The following is a 6,565-nucleotide window of genomic DNA, read 5'->3' on the forward strand; positions in this document are numbered from 1 at the left end:
CTTTTTCTTTTTTTCGTTTTTTTGTAATTAGGTCTTAGGCCTTGTGTGGGGTGAGCCGCATGCCTTTTGGCCGCGAAGACGATCAGTGAAGGGATTTGAGGTTTGAGAAGACCGGGCTGGAAAAGAACAACTGTCTGTGCAAGCTGGCAGTCCGCCTCACTCCTCCCAGATCACTGCCCCTATAATTTGACACATGCTATAGCTCAACCGGGGAGGCAACATACCATTCCATGGGCAGACTCACCGCCAAAGTGCATGGGGTCTCCTCTTCTCCCTTGGGAGCGGTAAGCCAGGCTGCCTGGAGACGAGTCCTGTTCACCCATACATATACACGCATAATCCCCAAGCGCTGATGACTTCACACATACACCCATGGGCAGGAAGACACGCACACGCACATGCAGGCGTGTTTTCCAGGTTTTTTCATTGAAGCAAAGTATTGCTCCAGATTACTACCTTTGAGAAGACTGTTATTATAATTGTAATTATGGAGTTTGTTTGCTATAGCGCATCAAAGAATTGGGAACAGGTGGGTTTATGAAGTGATGTGACCTGCTAAACATCTAGCCAGATCCAGATGAACACAAAGGTATCCACTGAGCTCGGCTTATCATTACAAAATGCCCCTGAGCCACCCTCAGCCTGGGGACTGGATTACATCACTACACTGTTGCTTAGTGTGCAACATGTTCACAGCCAGTGATTTCTAACCTGTGATTTCAAACCTGCCAACCAGTTGCACCAAAAAACATAACAGCATGCATAGCAACATCTGTCCAAGATTGAGATGCCATAGCACTCATCGTGCCCACACATTTGGGGGGGCACTCACTGTCTTGTTTCCTCACTGTCTGTTCCACTGTATCAGAGACTTCAGGGTGCAGCAATCTGTGCAACAGCCCTTCATCTTTGAGGATGCAGTAACCCAGCCATGATTCACCAGCTGCTTATAGCACCGACATTTGTGAGTGCAACAGAAGGCGATTATGTCAATGACACCCCCCCATATGTGGAGATGCTGGAAATGGAGCAAAGTCCTTTTTGGCTAGGAATTCAGAGAACTGTTCTGTGCAGACCACCCTTATCCACGACCAGGAGCTTGGCTTGACTGAGCCATATGTTTTCCTTCGCAAAAGACCGATTGGCGTGATTGCCAAGAATCCGCTCGCAGTGATTGACCGTAACCTGATTGCGCAAGATGTGGTTGAATGTAATCACTCACCCGCTTTCTCTCTCTCGCGCGGGTTCATCCTGTCACGTGAGCATTCCTGCAGCGTGATGCCCTCATACTCCTGGTTCAATGACGTCTTCCTTTTCAGATGAAAGACTGACAGCTACACCTGAAACGCCCTCCTCCCCAGACTTGAGCCTCACTGAACATTTGCGAGATGAGGATGATCGTTCAGGTGGCGTTCAGGGATCACAAAGCGGCCAACGGGCACATGCTTGTCTGGACTGTTTGAGAAGAATGGGAGAATTCCACAAGATGGCACCTGCAAACTGACATAATGCACACAGATGTACAGCCTCCAGTGGCAGCCATGTATTATTCTAGCCCAGTACTATTCACATTTGCCCTTAGAGAGCAACATTCAGACCTGATAAACCAAGTAAAGTGAGTTAACTGTGTAATCCACTGCTTTAAGTGATCAATTAATGACAAGAGTGAATACAGCTGTGCTAGTCTGTGACCTAGAGCAAAGCCTGCTGTTGACCTTCAGTATGTCAATGACTAATATTAACAAACATAAAAACTTATCTGTCATGTAAATTCAAATAAACTTGAGTGAATATTCTTTGTTAACTGCTTAATTTTGTCATTCTTTTCTGCCGCCTGATTTATTTTTATAGATATTTATTTCTAAATCTCAATTTTTTTGCATAATCACCCAATGACCAAACAGGTATATGACAATTATATAACTCCTGCCTTCTATCAGGTGGAATAGGTCATAGGTCAGCAAAATAAATAAATAAATAAATAAACAACTGAACTCCCCTAGAGCTGCCATCAAGCACTTTTGCCATGTAACTACAACTTTAATCCAGAGATGATCTTGTATGTCATGTGTGTTTTATTTCTGGTTTTGATTTTGTACTTCTTGTTTGATTACAGTATATTGCATTGAGGTCTTGAACAATTGTACTGTAAACCAATACCACCATTCTATCTGTGTGAGAATAAAAGAACTTGAGCTTCAATTTAGAGAGATAGAAACATAAACATAGATTTCAAAAAGTGTACATCCTTCAGAAGGAACAGCATGATTGTCCTGATAACTGAATATGTTACAGGTAAAAGTAGTGGGAAACTAAACAGTGTGTTGACTCTTACCATTTTCCAACATACCGACAGCATGAAGGAATTGTTCATCTGAACAAACTGCTTCCCTCCTGCACTTATAGCTTTTAAAAAAAAAAAACATTCCCTAGACTTTACATTCAAAGGTTAAATAATCTCATCACTAGCGCCCAATCACTCTGACTGAAAATCTGAGTGATGTATGGCTTATAGTACTCATATATCATGGTCAGTCACAAATGATCAATCAGTCAACCTGAAGCCAAAATAGTACACATATGTCTGAAATGAATGTAGTTTACATGCATACACAGTGATACTGCACATTTGTTATAAGCAGCTGTTATTGGAGTATTTGTGGTCTTTTTGTTAGCTTGAATGGGTCTGCCTATTATCCTCTGACCTCACTCATCAACAAGGTGTTTTTTCCCACAGAACTGTCACTCACTGGATATTTTTTGTTTATCGCATTCTCTGTAAACTTTAGAAAATGTAATGCCTGAAAATCCAAGGAGAGGAGGTCATCTGTTTCATACCATGATCAAAGTTGTGCTTTATATATTGAGTTGCAGCTAGCAAGTGAATTAGCACTGTACGTTCTCTGTAGATATAGGTTTCCAGGTAGGCGGAATATATTGAATACATCTTAAACCAGTTAAACATAATGGGGATGCTAGTTTATTCAGCTTATGGGCATTGGAAAACCGTGTTTGCATTACTTTGTATATCATAGCTGGAATACACTACCTGAATATATGGGTTAACATGAGAATATTAGCAGACATGACTCCTAATAAATAACATTACCTAAAAGTGATCTGTTCACAATGCATGCCTTTTCACATGTCTTTGCCTTTTGATAATGTGTGCACTTTTTCCTATTAATCTTTTCCTGCATTTATGTTAATATACATGTTAATATGAAGTATGTGAAAACACTCTTCTGGAAATTAAACTCTGAAACCAGGTAAACAAAGAGGAAATAATTCCCTCAACTTTTAGCGCTGTTGATTAATCTTACAGAGGCATTGTGTTCCAAATGGACTGATCCAAGAACAGTCCTTTCAAATACAACAGGGACAAATAAATTAATGTTGAATCAGTTCTGCTGATGTTTGTAAACATGGGGGAAACCGTGAAAAACAAAATACACACAATCCTAGGAGTAGAAATGTTTTGAGTATACAGTTAGAAACACCACAGTAATTATATATGTCATTTCTTCCTTTTTGAGTTGAATGGAAGTAGACAAGCTGGAATTGAACAAATGTAATCCATCATGTGGAATGTCAACCAACTTCAACGGTCTTGTTTTTTTAATATCTTGGCTTGGCCTCGTTTGCTTGGTTTGAGAGTAATGACACACTGACACTGATCCAACATTTTTGATTAAATGATTTTGTATTTCCATTAGGTTATGGAATGAGAACCTGTATTTTAAGTCAGAACTATTTACTATATGGGATAAATTAATTTTTGTATCCTTCATTGTTTTCAAACTTGCAAAAACATCGTAAGTACACTTACAACTGCTACCAAACTGTTAACATTTGCCAAGTGACCTTTCAAAAGCATTGTTAGTTGGTTATATGTTCATTGATTGCAGTGTTTGACAGCCCGTTTGCAGTCTTCTCCAACCGATAAAAATGCAATAACAAGAACAACAGGGTGCAGGAACAGCTCGCTGCAGTAGTCTAATAAAAACAGAGACATCTTCCAAATGGAGTATCCAGTTTCAGGCTGCTAAAATTTATGGTATTTCTAGACCAGACTGGGGATAGTGGGTAATAACCTGAGTCTTAATCCCCTTACACGCATGCACAAGATTAAACTGTGACCGCCATCTCACCTACAGCGCTCACAGTCCTCTACACTAAGATGCTTCACCTCCCCAGCATTCCAGCCAATGTCTGAGCAGAACCCCTGGGTCCGACAGCCCAGAGGAAGCGGGAATGAGGGCACTCATCATGTGAGACCTGTCACCATTTTTTGTGTAATGGAACCTGGTCCAGTCCCCTCCCCCTACGGTTCTCTGCAGGCGGGATCAGGAGGGTTTAGCGATGCTTGCTTCATCCATCTTCTCCAGAGTGATCCACACCCACTGCTTGCTGGCCTCGTCTTGACAGACAAGGACGAATGACCCTAGAGGCGAGACTCCCTCACCTCGGGAAAGTATCCACCTCGTCATGAAATCCCTGCATCCCCAGCCCTCTGCCTATCCATATCTCTCACACATCCTACAGTTCTGCATCTTTCAATTAGAATCTGTGCACCACTGCTGCTTGCTGTCTTCCTGTCTTTATGACATTCATTCTTTCATTACCACCATTATGACAAAACGACCAAGAATAATAATATAGTTGTAAGCTGTCAGTACAGCAGCCAAGCACTCATTCAGAATGAATAAAATGAACATACAGCCAGTCTTTAGTAACATGATGTAAATCAGTCCCAAAGACATTGTGTCAGCGTTGGATGTAATGATTTGGGGGGAAATGTATTGATTTTGAAATTATTATGCACAGTGTCAGAACACTGTTCCCATTTGCTGATGCAGTTTGTTTGTGTTCATAATTGTGACCCCTAAACATGTTCAATAATTTCTGTGACCGATGTACCTGTAACACAATGCAGTTATTTGGCCTCTCACATATCAAAGTGGTGATTGTCAGACCTCTTTTATAGCTGACACATATTGCTAATTCACATTCAGCTGAATATGACTCACCTGTGTAGCTTCCCTCGTAATAGTTATTTAGTCACTTCAAAGCCAAAGCGCACATACTTGCATAAACGCGCACACACACCTGGAGTTTGGCAAAAACCATCCAGTTGGTTTTGTCAGAGTAAGAAAAAGAACTTAAAACAGAAAGTACAATAGGGTGCCTTCTGCCTTCAGTGATGAGCTCCTAATAAGATGAATGTAAAAATACTAATAATATCACCACTATGCTAGTTGTTGTCACTTCTATGTGGAGATAACCTTTAAAGTGCGAACAGTTCTTCACATAACAGACGCCACAGTAGAAACACTGCTGTGTTAAGGTCACTGGTTCCTCTTGTTCTCCTGAGCACCAGAAGAGCCTGGTTTGAATTGAGCCAGCAGACCCGAGCCACACCAGGTGGGCCGGCTCCCTGGGGACAGGGGATTACGGCAACACTAATAACTAATCCACTGCACTTTGTACACGACTCTGATCACAGCCAATAGCTTAAGGCTACATTTTCTCCCTCCCCTACTAAATCCTCAGACTTAGCAGCTGCGCTTCGTGTTAGTGAGGTTAGTCACTACTGCGCACAAGGAAATGGCAGTCATTAAGTGTCACGGTTTCTGCCGTAGTGCCACGAAAATAAAACTGATCACAGCATCATTTCACATATCTTTCATTTAGACATGATTCTTTGCAGGTGGCTAATGCACTCGGGGGTGGAGTGTAGAACAGCACTATTAAAAGAAACATGCCTTAACCATGGGAGACATTAACATTTCACCTGACCGGACAGGAAGTATTTCAATCAGCTTCCACTGTCTCTCAGACGGCCCTGTTTATCCTACGGACTACAGATGGCACTATTGCATTAGGATATAATGTAGCGTCTATGGCAAATAACCGATTATTTACACATGGTGATTAATAATTGGCAAATGTACATTTACTGCCATTTAATAACCTCTAAAAATTAAGCTATTAAAAAGGGTTGACTGCAAAACCAGAGGCCCCAAGTAAGTAATGTCTCACTTCCTTGATATCGCTTCAAACTTCATATTCAATTCAGCGGTTCTCGTAAAATGAACCACCCTGTCAGTTCCCCCTCAGAAAGTCTTTCACAAGTTGCGTAAGCTTGGCACACGAAAGCAAAGCAGGCATGTCCACTGACCAGGCCATTCAAGCTGAAATCAGTCTTTTGTTTCCATTTTTTCTTTTTTTTTTATATTCAAACATTAAAAACAATTCTTCGAAAGCGGTCATAAACTCAGCACTCGCGTTTTCCACTCGACCGTGACTGACATTATGAGACAACTGCGAAACTTAATAAACATGAGGGTTGGAAGAACTGGCTGATCCTCCACGGGTGACTGAAATGAGATGTTAATTAGACGTCACAACAATTGCAAATAAATGCAGAAGGAAACCGGGCCTTCTTTCGAGGGCGTGCTTCCTTCTAAATGTTACCAGATTTATGAATCGGAATTTTTGCTGCTTTAATTACTGGCAAAACACTACAAATTTCTTTCTAAACTAAAAATACAGACCCTTTCAA

The sequence above is a fragment of the Anguilla rostrata genome, chromosome 1 (assembly GCF_018555375.3).
Source record: "Anguilla rostrata isolate EN2019 chromosome 1, ASM1855537v3, whole genome shotgun sequence".
Lineage (NCBI taxonomy): Eukaryota > Metazoa > Chordata > Actinopteri > Anguilliformes > Anguillidae > Anguilla > Anguilla rostrata.